At 32.4% G+C, this 16,027-nt stretch overlaps 1 long non-coding RNA gene across 1 annotated transcript in view; it reads left to right on the forward strand.

The window, feature by feature from the left end:
* The window catches only part of LOC119866319, a 30,334-nt gene extending 15,264 nt beyond the window's left edge, over positions 1-15,070 (forward strand). Inside the window, exons 2-4 of the long non-coding RNA XR_005379644.1 lie at positions 999-1,087; positions 3,104-3,130; positions 14,730-15,070. This is a non-coding gene — a long non-coding RNA (uncharacterized LOC119866319). The remainder of the gene's footprint in view (positions 1-998; positions 1,088-3,103; positions 3,131-14,729) is intronic.
* The last annotated feature ends 957 nt before the right edge of the window (positions 15,071-16,027 follow it).

The raw sequence follows: 16,027 nt of genomic DNA on the forward strand, positions 1-16,027 counted from the left end.
AAATTCTAGAAAAATTGTTGGATTTAAAATTTTTTCAATTTGAATAGAATCTCAACCTAATTTGAACATAAATGTCTATTTTATGGAAAATAATAAAATATAGAGTTCTGGTTTTTAAAAATATGCAAATATTCAAAATCCCAAAATGCATATATAAAATATATTTGACCTTATATCAAGTTATAAATAGTGACATTCCATAGGGCCTTTCAACACTGCATATGCAACAATAGTGTCACTTTGGGTTGTGGTTGTCGAATCGTTCTCTACACTCACTAGCTCAGTGGTTTTCCATCTCACAGCCTGGCAGCAAAGCCTATCAATCTTGGATTCTCAATAAAGTTATAGATTGCTAACTCCCATAGGTCTTCTGGATTATTCTTAAACCCAAAAATATTAAGTCTGGATATGCCAATCTATAATATTTACACATGTTTTGTTTCTCTTTAACTTACTATACTTCAATATGGCCAGATATATTCTTGTTCTCATTAAATCATCATTTAAGTATTAAAAAAAATACTATTTCAAATTCAGAATAATATTTTTTAGTAGATATAAATGCAAAGGTGCTCAAATTGCTAAGAAAAAAGTTACATTTGAGATAAAGACTTGAAGAATCTTGCAGTACCTGGAAATATGGAATATTAAAAATTTATTATAAAAAAACTTTTCTGACATCAAGGACTTTTAATAAGTAATAACATCTTTCCTAATTGAATTCCTTTCTAAAACTTCACCATCTTGAAACATAAAAAACAGGACTACATTTTATAAAGGTTACATTTGTTTTCACATCTGGAAAAGAATTAAATCAATAGGCATATTTGGAAGAACAAAAATTGGATAGAATATTCCACTGGGTGAAGAAAAAGGAGATACCGCAAGGTAAAAGTAGATGTTAACAGACTAATGATCATTTTTTAATAACAGAGGGACCTTTCTGTGAAAAAAAAAAAAAACCAATATATTTTTTTCATTGCTGTCTTCTCTTTCAGCTAACCTTTGAATGAGAGAAACTTCTGCTGATGTCAAATGACCACAAGGATATTAACAACTGGACTTGGAGCCTGTCGGCCGCTGTTGGGTATGTCTCCTTTACCAAGCTGGCTTTCTTCACTACTGCCACTGACCTTGCAAACAGCTCCGACAAAGGTCGGAATGGATTCATTGATCAGCTAGACCAAGCATATGACAGTCTGTGCCTTAATTGAATCCCAAAAGGGGGCAGACTGGGTTTTTATTACAGAGGCCAGCCGATAGCACTCATTAAAAGCTCCACAGACTGTGTGGTTTACTAATTAGTTTATTATACAGACACCTTGACGATGGGCAAAGTTGTCATTTTGCCCTTTATCGCACAGGGGATGTTGTTAAAAGTTTAATCAGCTAACACTGACCAAGTTAGCTTGGCAGGCTGTGGATGGTCATTACTGAGGTCACCCCTGCTGTAGCAATTCTGACAGGGTCACAGCATGAACTTACAATAAAGAGAGTGTTACATAAGGTAAGAGCACACCTGAAAGGGACCCCAGAAAAGAGATGTGCTCTGCGGGGAGTAGGAAACAGATGGGCTGTTAGGACAAGTGAATCCTTTTAAAGTTTATCTTTGCCTGCCCTGTTTAACATATGCTTTCTGAAAAGATGGGGGCATACAACAATCACTTTGATATGTTCATCAGAATAAGATTGGTAACAGGTTTTTTTGACCAAATATAGGGGTACCTGACTAAAAATTATTTCCCTGTGTTTTATTTAAGATTTACATAGTTCCAGGCAAGCAAGGGAAATATTTTATACTGTTTAAACTTGCCCTACTTGTACCAGAAAACATTTAAAAAGCCCTATTATAGACTATTATTATTATTATTATTAATCTGAAAATCATTTTGAGTACTGCCCAATTGTATAAGAAGATTCTCAAATTTAACACGTTTGTCTCATTTCTTCAGAGGTTCTAATTTTTCAAATGGGTTAATTTCTAAAATGTTTAACATTTAAGGAAATTTTTCTTTTCATGTCTAAGCAGTTTTATACAGTGAGTGAAGTATGCATGAATCCACTTTATGCATTTGCTAAAGACTCCATAGACGAATATATTATATGTCTGGTTAAAAACTTATTGATAAATTCAAAATATAGGCAATGTATGAATAAATGTATAAAATGTCCAGTTTTGACTGCCATAATGATCCTATTCTGTGTTCTCAGTAGACTTGGTCATGAAGTCAGTCAAATTCAATTGTTAAGTTAACCCCTGTAATATTTTCAAACCACAATTTTGGCTTTCTGTATATAACCTTAGTGGGATAGTACTTTATAAAGTCGCTATTTATGCATTTTAATATTGAATTTCGGTCCTATAGATGATCTACACTGATGCAGATAACCAGTTTAGAAAGTAGTATTTGCATGTTCTTTGCCTTGTCCGAGGATAGTCAAATCTAGAGAACTATGTGAATCTGAATCTTATACCCAATTTATACAATACACAAATTGTGCTGATCCAGACCTGAGCCTTTAAAATTGAAGCTTTTGCCAGCATATAATCATATTTTTTCAGCATCAGTAATCATATCTGCAACATTATCTGAAGGCTTTGTGATAGTAAATCCATATTGGCAAAACAAGATAAGAATGTGTTCAAACTACACATTTATTTTTGATACAACAAACTTTTATTTTGACTATGTCATGAGAAATAATGGGCAACACTGAAAGACATCTACCCTGGAGATTAAAATATAATTTAATAGATGTGGGATCACATTGAAGGAGGCTTTATGAAGAGAAATGAAGAAATATTCAGTATTGCATTCAAACTGCAGAAGGAATTTTAGTAAGCATTGCATATTATCCAAATTGGAATTGATCCAGGAATCTAGGTCTAGCATTCAGGCTAACTATAGGGTTTGTAAAAAGGAGGCATCTTCAGGGGTTCACGTTTCTTGATAGTCCTGAGGAAGCTTCCCACAGAGACAGATTGCTTTGTCAAGCCCACACAGGCAAATGCTTCATCATTAACTCACTTTGGAACAAAAAATAAACTGTTTTAACAGTGGAATTAAATGAATACTGCTATGGTGTATGTTTTCCCCCACAGGTCATGAAAGAAACTGAAAAACTTTTGGTAAGAAATCTGAAACCTCATCTTTTCAAGAATCTCAATAGTAGCATGTTAGATTCAAATACTTCTAAGACTTTGTGCTATATGAAAGTTTGATAAATTTAACTATTAAAGATAAAAGCTTTTGTACATCATAAGAAAACTTAAAGATTGTGAAAAGTCACTTTAGGGACCATAAAAAGATATTTGCAGTACACAAAAACTTATGAAGACTCAGTATCAATAATATATAAAAAATGCCTATAAGTCATCCGGGTAAGGAAAGATACAAGTGGAAGAATAAACAGAAGACAGTGAAAATACATTTGATAGAAACAGGAAGACATGAGACCAAATAAATACATACACACATATGTATACATATATATGTTATTGTATCTGTATGTTCATTTACAGCTACCCACACACTATATGTAAAATTGTATGTTTGTGTGTGTGTGTGTGTGTATATATATATGTACATATATACATATATATATACACACACAACATGTATAAAATATGTTCAGACTTATTTGTAATCAGGAAAATACAAATGAAGATAATAATGACATGCAGCATTTTATGTACATTTTGATTGGCAAAAATTTAAATTCTGATAATACCAAAGGTAAAAGACCATATAGGTAAATATAGGAATGCCTGAGTGGCTCAGTGGTTGAGTGTCTACCTTTGGCTCACGTCGTGATACCAGGATCCAGGATCGAGTCCCACATCAGGCTCCCGTGGAGAGCCTACTTCTCCCTCTGCCTATGTCTCTGCCTCTCTCTCTCTCTCTGTTTCTCATAAATAAATAAATAAATCTTTAAAAAATATATAGGTAAGGACAATCTTATATATTAATAATACTTTTGAAAATGGCTTGACATTACATAGAATTGAACATTCACATTCAATTCAACCCAGTAATCATGCTCTTAGATACAAATCCCATGGAACTTATGGCATGAGTGCTTTAGGAGATGTGCAGAAGTTGTTCACATCCTAAATTGGTACATCCATGGGCATTTACTTATTAAATTATCAATCAATTAATCAATACACAGATACACAAATAAGACTACATATAGCTAATGTTGGAGATGTGAGAGGAAATAATTTTGTTTGACATGTATATCTGTAGAACAATAAAAAATGAAGAAAGAAGACCAAGAATGAAAAAATATGCACAAGCCCACAATGAAGAAGAAATTTTGAATGAGATCATGAAGAGACAGTTGTTGGAGTTTCCTGGATGGAGATAAAGAGGGTTGAACTTGGTAACCTAGGCAGTTGGTTTTTACTTCCATTCAGAGACAGATGATAAGTCCTTGGGCCCAGTTGAGACAAGGATTTAGAATGAATACTGCTGTATAAATCTATTACTGTCAAAGTGCTATGCCATCTGTGAAAGGATGAACCGATAGCTCAAAGAGATGTTAAAGAGAAGTCTAAGCCAGAATTCTGGGTGAGAAAAGAAAATGTTTTTCCTGAAAAGCTTAACCACAATCTTGATTCTCAAGACAGTTTAGAGTCTTCATTATCTGCATATTCTGGAAATCCTTATGTCAAAAATAAACCTTATTTAAAAAGGAATAAATATTTCATCACGATTGAAAGACTTTTGACACTGCACAGCATATAAAGTGATTAAAGTCACAACTTGAGCCTAGGTAATAGGATAACTTTTTAAAATATGTAACTATGGGGGCAACTGGGCAGCTTTGTCAGGTAAGCATCTGCCTTTGGCTCAGGTCATGATCCCAGAGTCCTCCAGCATTGGGCTCCTTGCTAAGTGGGGAGCCTGCTTCTCCCTCTCCCTCTGTCACTAATCCCTGATTGTGCTCTTGCTCTCTCTTGCTCTGTCAAATAAATAAATAAAATCTTTAAAAAATAATAAATAAATTTGTAGCTATGATTGAAACAAAAAGAAACATTTAAAAATTTATACAAACTTTAACTGAAAGACAAGATAAAACAAAATCAACATGGAGAGACAAAAAATAGCTAAAACTATTGAAATTAATAATATCAAAACTATGATTACTTAAAAATTTAAATATCAATATATATTAAAATGCAGTATAAAAATGAACTGATATAGCTAAAGAAAAAATTAGTAAATTGGAATATAAGAGTGAATAGTTTAAATAGACCATAAAATAAGGGATATAGAAATGACATCAAGAAATATTAGTAGAAAAAAGAGGTCCATCAGACACTAAATTGTAGTTCCAAAAAATTAAAATGAGATCATGCATTATTTTAAATAATAATAGATGCCGAAGGATCAATTATTAAACTCAAAATATAAACAGAATTCTAGAAAGAAAAGAGATCAAATATTTTGTTTATTCAGATGTTCTTAATTTTTTGATGTTTATAGTAATGAAACACATTTTAAAAACAAAAACTTTTGAGTTTTCTAACCCTCACAAGCAGACCTAACATGTCATATTTTCTTTGTCTAATGTTTATCTGCCACATGGAATGCTCATAAGAGCTGACATTTTTGTGTCTTGTTCACTTTTGTCCATTTTTTACTTAAAATAACATAATACAAAGTAGACAATAGATATTTCAATAATGAATGAAAGAAGGCAAACTAATATTGAATAAAGGGAAATATAGAAGTAAGCTGAGAACTGTATGCCTAACTAAATTATCATCTTAGGGAAAGCAAAATAATGCTATTTTCAGCTAAATAGAGATTGAATCTTACTCATTTTTTTCAGAAAATTTTTGTTGAATACATTTTCGGAAGAAATAAATTATGTAATAGAAACAATGTGAGCAACTAGTTGGTTAACTTAAAAAACATTTAGGTAAATCTACATCATAGATTATATAAAGTAATATTTATAATTGGTTTTCAAAAACAAAGTAGAACTGAATTAGTAGCACTGATATACATCAGGAAGTAATGATGAGGGATGAAAAAAGTTCTAAACTTCTTGCCTTTTTCAGGATAATTTTAAAGATTGTGCCTCATGTTAGACATTATTAAGTAAATGAACATATCACACAGTTAAGTATAATTGATAAAATAACAGAATTAAAATGTATAGTTTCTACACAAAAAGGAGGGACACCTACATGGCTCAGGTGGTTAAGAATCTGTCTTCGGCTCAGGCTCAGGTCATGATCTTGGGGTCCTGGGATGGAGCCCTGCATCAGGCTCTCTGCTTAGCAGAAAGTCTGCTTCTCACTCTCCTTCTGTCCTTACCTCCTGTTTGTGCTCTCTCTCTCTCAAATAAATAAATAAAATACTTTTTAAAAGACAAAAAGGAGGGGAAGATGGTAAGTAAAATGTAATCATTCCAACAGAAAACAACAAAAGAAGAAATAAAACAATGCAAAGTAGAAAGCACCTAATAAGCCACTTAAAACAAGTCCACTCACACTAGTCATCAATCTAAATAAAAATAAACTAAATTTATAATTCAAAAATAAAACAAATAAACTAGTGAACTAAGAAAATCCAAATCGTAGTTCCCCAAAAGAAACATCAAAAACAATCAGAAACTAATTGAACTTGTAGGAATTTCACAACAATCAAAGGTTTATAGAGAACTAATAAATGCTCAGTCAAGAAAATGCCACATTCCAATGGCAGGCAATCTCACCGAGTGTGTAACTCATTTTCTGCAATGGATGGAGCTTTAAAGGAGTAGAGTTTTTGCATGTAATCTGGCCAATCTAACTTAAAATAATTATTAAAGGAAGCTCTTCAAGTAGGAGAAAGATGATACCAGATGAATATTTGGATCTACAAAATGAATGAAAAAAACACTAAAAATGTTGATATTGAGTAAATATAGTATACAATAATTGTCTTGTAGAGTCAGATGTTGATGTCTAAGAAGAGTGATAATGACATCTGATTAGAAGGACTAATGGTTAGTGGAGATGTTGGGACCTCAGTGGAATTATCAGAGCATTCATATAGTTGGGTGATCTAGCATGGGCAGCCAGAACTTGGGTGAATGTTAGAATGTTCACAGTTGATGGACATTAATGTAGTTGCATCAGTGTATCCCTGCACAGGTGTCTAAGTCTGAACAGGATAAAGATATCATCCATTCTATACAAAATAGTCTGCCAAAAAATATTGGAGCCCAAGTGTGATTGGGATGAGAATCACACAGGATGGGAATCAGTGTGGGAAATCCAAGCCAAGAAGTGAGGGCTCCTACATAGAAATGCTATCTGATGTGTGTTGAAGGGCTGATTAGAATGAAAAGGATGTATTGAAACATTCTTTTCTACATAATTTACAAAATGCTTTTAATAATATCTCATTTAATCCTCCTAACAACCTAAGGTAGGCAGAAATTCCTAGTCTGAGATATGAAAATTAAAGGTTAGCAAGTCAATTTGATTTATCCTTCTATTAATTTAACCTGCTGAGAGTTTTCCTCTTTTTTTAATATGACCTCATAGCATTTGTCACAAGTGTATTTATACAAAAATTGAATAAAATCAGTTTAGTCCAATACATCTTAAAACACTTGGGTTCATTTATTTTGAATGAATTGTCTAACAAAAGGATTTAAAGTTTAGAAAGATGAGACTAATAATTTGGAATCCCAATTAAATGTGAGTGGAAAGATCACATCCTAATACCTTAGAAGAAATCTAAAAGAAAGTTATAAAATGATGATAAAGAGAGAATTGGGTATCAAGAAAGAGGAAATGCTCAGTGCTATAAAATATTCCCTCTAAAAATTCAATAGAAGAGAAAAGTGAACTACAAATGTATATATGATTTAAGATGATGCAAGGAAGACAGGTGATGTTCATATAGCAGTATCCATATGGAGTATATACACAAGTTTGGTTTATATTCACTTTATAAAGAAATAATTTGTGTTCAGTTACCTGCACTCACTTAAAGTATATATTTCAAGGTGTTTTGACAAATGTATATAACATCTGCGCATCAAGGATATTGAAATTAATAAATAAAATGAGAGCCCATTACTCTTGACAATCAAAACTTGGTGAAAGCCTCTGAGAAATAAATCAGTGAAGTTTGAGAATAAGTTAGGCTATAACCCCAAGAGTGTCTTGTAGAACTCTTCTTAGTAGTGCATACTTGTGATATATAGCTTAATAGAAAGAGTCCTCAAAATGATATCTGTTGTATTTTTGCAAAGCTTCTTAATTTCAATCTTGCATGAATTAAAAATTTTTGATACATGTCAGTGATCAAATAAATTCAATTTATTTAGAAATATCATGAATACTGATCTTTTGGTCTACTAAATTTTGGGAGCACAATTTTTCTTTACATCCTAAAACCTGCCTTAAAGATAAGTCCATGTAACTATCAGCTATGGACATAGAAGGAACACTTAATTAAATCAGGGAATCTATGTATTAATTTACAAAAGTAAAACACTACTATTTCTTCTATCTCCAGTAGGAGAGAAAAAAATTGTCCTTATCCTTCTTAGGATCCCTGACTGGGTCTGAAAATTAAACTGAAAGAGACAGATTAATAAAAGAAAAGCACACAAATTTTATTAAATGTGTACATGTACATGGGAACCTTCATAAGAGAATGAAGACTAGAGGAAGGACCAGAGTAGGAAGCTTTTACACTTTTTAAACAAAGAAAAATACATTTGTGAGGGATTGGCAAGACAAAGGGATTTAGACTACAGGACATAAATGGTGGAAAACTAGGAAAATAAGGTTTAATTTAATGAGATTTGTTTGTACAGAGGGAAAGGGGAGGGTACCTTTTACATAGTAATGTTAGGACTACTTTCAGGGAAAAAAGCAAGGGGATAGAGGTCAGATAGTGTGACCTTTCTGATTCTGCCAATTTAAGAAATTCCTTCATCTTAAAATATTTAAGACACTAAGTTGCTATGTTTGGGAGTAGCATGTCCTGAAGTGGCTCAGAGAACACAAGAAAACAGTTTACTTACTAGATTAGCAGTTTATTATAAAAAGATAAATTTAAGAACAGCCAGGGGGAAGAAATGCAGAAGGCAAGGTGTAAGGGAAGGAAGGGAAATGTGCAGAGCTCCCAAGCCATCTTCAGGCATGCCAGCACCTTCATACCTTCACCAGACTGGAAGCTCTCAGAACCCTATACTTTAGGATTTTTTTATGGAACTCTAATTATATGATCACAGTTTATTAAATGATCGGCCATTGATTAATTCAACCTCTAGCCCCCATCTCCTCCCCACTGGTTAGGGGGTAAGACTTAAAATTCCAACTCTCTAATCACATGATTGATTTTTCTGATAACCAGCCTCTATATTCCATTGGTTATCTAGGGACTCCCCAAAAACCATCCCATTAACATAAACTCAGGTGTGGTTGAAAGGGGCTTGCTAAGAAAAACAAAGGCACTCCTTTCACTTTTACAGTTCTGGAGCTATTTCAGGAATGGAGGACAAAAGACCAAACATTGTAATAAAAGATGCTCCTATCACTCTTGTTATTGAGGAAATGATAAGAGTTTTCAGAGCTCTGTGCTAGGAGCAGTGACAAAGACCAAATATATACATTTTTATCATAAATATCAATATCATATAACCCCTGTTTTTCTCAATATTTTTAAAAGATTTATTTATTCATGAGAGGCACAGAGAGGGAAAGAGGCTGAGACATAGGCAGAGGAAGAAGCAGGATCCATGCAGAGAGCCCGATGCAGGACTCAATCCCTGATCCCAGGATCACAACATGAGCCGAAGGCAGACGCTCAACTCTTGAGCCACCCAGGCGCCCCCTGCTTTTCTAACTTCTCAATTTCTACTTCTCAATATGTTAAGTAGGTACCAAGTTAATTCCACTTTTTCTATATTTTTATTATAACAGTGAGATAAACATAGATTTGAGTATTTTGATTAATATTTATCTCTAACTATACTATACATGTTAAATATTATAAAATATTTATTGTAATAGTGTATTATTATAATAGTGTGATTAATAAGAAAAATATATTTGGTATTTCACTCTACTCCTAGCACAGCGCTCTTAAAACCCTTGAGATCTCCTAATTGATGGAAAGGACTAAGGTATCGTTCATTATGTTATTGAAGTGACCCAAAAATCACCTAAAGAAGGGAGACTGGTGGCCAGTGGAGTCACCATGTAATTAGAGGGTTAGAACTTTCACTCCCACCTTCCCCCAACACAAACACCTCTGAGAAGGGAAAAGGTGCTAGAAATTAAGTTCAACTCCTTAAGGCCAATAATTTAATTAATCATGCCAATGTAATGAAGCCTCCAGAATAACCGAAAAGGACAGGGTTCAAAAAGCATCTGGGTTGGTGAATATATGGAGATTTGGGGAGAGTGTGCACTCAGACAACATGGAAGCTCCTTGATATTTCCCCATGGCTTGTCTGAAGCTTCTCTTCCATCCTGCTGTTCCTGAGTTATATATCTTTGTAATAAACTGATAATCTGGCAAGTAGAATGTTTCTCTGAGTTTTGTTAAACCCAAGGAAGGGGTTGTTGAAAACTCCATCCATAGTTGTTCAATTAGAGGCCCAGATGTCAACTGAAATGTTGGGGGGCAGGGGTATAGATGTGTGGAGGGGTAGAATTGAGACCTTAACCCGGGGATTTGGTGCTATCTCCAGGTAGATAGTATCAGAATAGGTGAACAATAGGATACTTAGCTGATGTCAGAGTACTTGTTGGTGAGGGGAAACAACCCGGGTGCACACATTAGAATTGGGGATGCAGAATCTTTTAGTTATATATGTCTATGCTTATAAGTATTTATTATATTATAAATAGATATACAATACATTCTATTATATATTTTATTTTCATAAATTATATTTAAGTCAGTTTACATATAAAATTAATATTTATTTTATAATATTTTCATGCTTATGAATTTGTATAGTATGTCATTTATATTTTATAATGTATCTGCACAGTAGGTCTTTTATAATGTTCTAATCAAATAATATGTATATATCAGCAAATATATATATTTGAGGTTCCACCATTTCTTATAATAGATTTTGTGTATTACAGCTTTATTCTTCCCTTTGTGCCACCCATTTTAAGCATAAAAAAGTAGTTATCATTTAACTCATTACTTTATAGCATTGAATTAACTATAATTAGTTCATTAATAGCTTTATATAACAGACAATTCAAGTAAAACTGTTCTTTAAGGGAAAAAGCTCTGAAATTGAGTATTACAAGAAATATTAGCAAAGATAAATATTTTATTTTAACTGAGAAGTTAATCAGTTTTTACTGAAGTGCTACTAAATAAGTGAATCTTAAAAAAATAGAGAATGATAAAATTGAAAAAATAGGCAAAAATTAATTGGAGAAACATTGCACATAAGTACAAAAATACAGAAAATTTTCTGACTTGAAAATATTAGACAAAATATTTGCTTCAAATATCTTCTCTTCAAATTCTAAGAGTGTCTCCTAATACATTATTGATAGTAACATGGGAGGTGGGTAGAGAAAATAAAGCAAGATTCTGTAGTTTATCAACATCCATAAAAGAAATCTAGTTAGAAATTGTGATTGAAGCAATGTAATGCCTAATAATAATCTCAACAAAAAGCAAAAAGTACACAAATTGAACACATGTCTATGACCTTTAGGATCCTGGATAGTATGTATTAGCACAATGGCAAAGGTGGAAACAACCTGCCACACCCAAGAAAGACAGTTAATATTGATGATAACTGTTATAAAAATAGGAGCAAAAAATTTCTTCAAGGGAATCAAAATACATCCCAGTCATTGCACAAAGAAATACAAATAACAATAAATGAAGTTGAGGTACCACTTTATAAGTTATCAAAAAAATGAAAATGAAATAAAATTTTGCTCAAATATTTTAAAAATTTACAAAATCTAATATTCATAAAAATGGTGAAATTCTTACTCTAATTGATTACTAGTTTGAGTATAGAACTAAAAGATCTCTTTTGAAGGCATTTTGTCAATATTTATTAAAGGTATTAAATTTGAGTGGATTTTTAACTGATTAAGTTTTCATTTAATTAAATTTTTAAAGAGATCAATTTGACAAATGAACAACTATGTATGTAAAAGATATTTATGGTGTTGTTTATCATACCAAAAATTGAAATTATCTTAATATTTAGGTAGTATTAACTAAAATGTCAAAGATATTCATTAATTAAGTACTTTCTGGTATACCCGTAATATGGATTATGATGTAGCCACTGGGTGAAAAAAAATAATTAAGAAAAATGTATAGCTTAGATGTTGTTTGCATAATATCTTAAATGGAAAAACGATGCAAGCATGAATTATATAATTTTCTAAAACCTTGAATTGCTTTTTAAGTCTTCCTCAGAAGCATTTTGTTTAACACATAAGTAAACACTTTAAACCTCACATATATGAATGTGAGGAAATGGTACCATCGAATGTTTCATATAGAACATTTTGATACTCAACTAACCACATTTACAACAAATTTTTTATTCTAGGGTCTATATTTCATTAAAGTTACAGGTCAATGAACACTTTGAAAGCCTCTTTCATTTATATAAAATAAATATGATTATGGATCACCTGAGTTAATGCTAAAATGAGTGGTTTTTTTGATAAGGCATACAAGGGAGATCACTTCTGCTGAATTTATAAATCCTTTTATTTTAGGCACCTGCCACTTTGTCTATGCCCTCTGTGTCTACAGAGACAATGAGGGAGGTGTCCTGCAAATATCTTACTGAACTGTGATGTTTTGACATCTAACAATCTAATTTGAGTTGGCCCTGTAGGTATTTACATGAGAATATTTACAGTCAAAACCAACTACTGCAGGAAATGGTCTGGATGACTCAGTAGGTGGGCATTCGTCCATCTGGCTTAGAAATAAAACCATCCCCTGAGCTGGCCTTTATGAACACAAAGTCTAGCTAACTATAGTACTTCTACAGTTATAAAAGAAATATTAATGGTATAACTTTCTATTGTGCCTATTTACAAATAATTTAAAGCTTCAAAAACTATATAGAGCTGAAATACAGTACTATAGAAAATAAAAGTAGGGCAGCCTAGGTGGCTCAGTGGTTTAGCACCTGCCGTCAGCCCAGGGCATGATCCTGGAGATCCGGGATCGAGTCCCACCTTGGGCTCCCTGCATGGAGCCTGCTTCTCCCTCTACCCTCTCTCTCTCTCTCTCTGTGTGTCTCTCATGAGTAAATGATTAAAATCTTTTTAAAAAATAAAAGTAAAGTAAACTAATTTTCATCTTTATTGATATATGTTTAATGATTAAATCGGCATGTTTTTTAAATTCATTACTTTCAACCAAGTTAGTCCTAACTTTATTTTGTTATATTAATATTTATTTTTCGTGTTTTAAAAGAAATAATTTCTTCTTCTGTGCTTTAGCTGTGCCTTTTATTGTCACACTTATTATCACACATTGTTGACATTAGAGTTTAACCTTCTTAAAGATAGGGATTGTCTTTTTCACAGGTCTGAGGTAGTGTCAGTCACCATATGTTTCCAGACTCATGGCTTTCATTATGTGTGTATGGAATCAAATACATCTGGTAATGAATATAAATACTGAAAGTCATATGAAGCATCAGTCAATGATTCAATATAAAAACAAGAGATTAACCATAAAAAGATACCCTTACTCTTACAAAGATATGCTACTTCAATGAAATTTGGAATATTACTCTTTGGAAGTTAAGAGTTTCAATTACTTTGGAATTATACACAAGTAATAGAAGCCAAAGAGGTAAAAGTTCTTTATATGTGGTTTCATTTGCAGTGATCTTTGAAAGTGACAGAGATAACTTAGTTCTACCTTATCAAAATAAAAATGTTAAATGGGACTGAAACCAACAAAGAACAAGTTTTTCCAAGACTTTTATTTTGTTAACTATTTGTTATTTTTAAAACAGAGTAATTCAGAATTACAAATGTCCAGATACATTATAAGAATCACATTTATAAACTAGTTTTATTGTTAATTAACTTTATAAGAAACTGTAAAATATTCATTTGCCATATAATCCAATAATCACACTTTGGGATGTTAACCTTGGAGAATGAAACCTTATGTTTACTCAAAAACCTGTACATAAATATTCATAGCAATTTGTTTGTAGTAGCCAAAACTGGAAATGATCAAACACCTTCTGATGGGCAAATGGATAAACAAACTACGGTATATCCATACAATGAAATAGTACTCAGTAAAAAGTAAATAGTACTCAGTACTATTTCATTGTATGGATATACTGTAGTAAAAAGGGGAGCAGACTATTTGATACAAACATCAACTTGTATGAATCTGACAACTGTGTTAAAAATGCCAATCTGAAAGTATTATGTACCGTATAACTTTATTTATTTGATATTTTCAAAATGAATTTTTTTTTTCCAAAATGAGAATATTATAGTGATAGCAGATCAGTGCCAGGGGACTAGGATCAGAAGAGTGTGACTTCACGGGGATAATATCAGAGAATATGTTTCTGGTGATGGGAAAATTCTACACTCTGATTTCTGTGGTAGTTATATAAACCTATTATAGTGTGATAAAGTTTCGTGGGACCATACATTAACAGAGAGAGTATATAAAAATTGTGAAATATGGCTCCACTTCTCATGGCAGGGTCTGAGGAAGAAGGCAGCAGGCACCATGTCTGGCCACAAAGGCTGCAAAAAGCCCTGAAGCAGCCCAAGAAGTAGGCCAAGGAGATGGATGAGGAAGGGGCATTCAAGCTGAAACATAAAGAAGAGCAGAAAAATACTTGAGCAGCTAAAAGTGAAGACTGTGGGGAAGGGCCCCCTGGGCCTAGGTGGAATTAAGAAACTGGCCAAAAGATGCTGTTTCTCCTGCCTGATGCAATGGTGAATCTTAATTCCATTTCTGTTTAAACATCTGGATTCCCTGCCATAACATCTGTTATCACTTATTGCTAGAATAAAGTGTTGTCTTGGATCCTATTGAACGTTTAAGGATAAACTTTAGTAAAAATAAATAAATAAATAAATAAATAAATAAATAAATAAATAAATACAAATTTTGAAATATGAATAAGACCTCTTGTTTCATTAGTAACAGACTCAATATCTGGCTTTGATAATGTTCTTTGATTTTATAAGATGCTGACCATTGGGAGAAGCTGGGTGAAGTAGACTCAGGAACTCACTGTACTATGGCAAATTCTTGACACTAGAGAAACCATTTCAAAACAAATGGTATTTAAATGTACAAAAAAATTAAAGATCTAAAAAAATATATAACCATGATTTTATTATGATATCTAAAATATGTAGAAATGATTCCTTAATATCATCAATTATTGAGTCAATGTTCGAATTTCCCCAAATGTCTCCTATTATTTTTACAGTTGGTTTACCATAATTGGGAATGAAATACCATCCACACATTTGGTTGACATTTCTCTTAATTTCCTTTTGATTTTACATTCTCTTTTCTTTTTTCTTATACTTACAATTTATCAGTTGAATAAACCAGGGGGTTAGTCTTATAGCATATCCTACTGACACTCTTGTTGAACGTATTCTTTTTTTCCTTATTGTTTTTTTATTTTAATCCCAGTATAGAATGATAAGGGCATTCTTGTGGTGCTATTAAATATATCTTCTGTCTATATTTCCTGTAATCTGGTTAGAGTTGGAGTTTTGATCAGCGTCAGTTTTTGACAAGATTTCCTAAGTGTTTATGTATTAGGATTCACATATTTATAGTTTCTTTTGGGGGGAATGTTAGTAACTATTCATAATCATTGCCCAGATGCATTTCTTTAATGATTATGCAATAGTGATATTTAAGTGCTCTCATTTCTCCTGCATGCATTAGCTGGAGTACCTTAATACAGAGAAATTTCCTATAATCTACTATTTGCTTCCACTGAGGTGTATTTCAATAGGAAAATAATAGTG

This window comes from Canis lupus, chromosome 27 (assembly GCF_011100685.1).
Source record: "Canis lupus familiaris isolate Mischka breed German Shepherd chromosome 27, alternate assembly UU_Cfam_GSD_1.0, whole genome shotgun sequence".
Lineage (NCBI taxonomy): Eukaryota > Metazoa > Chordata > Mammalia > Carnivora > Canidae > Canis > Canis lupus.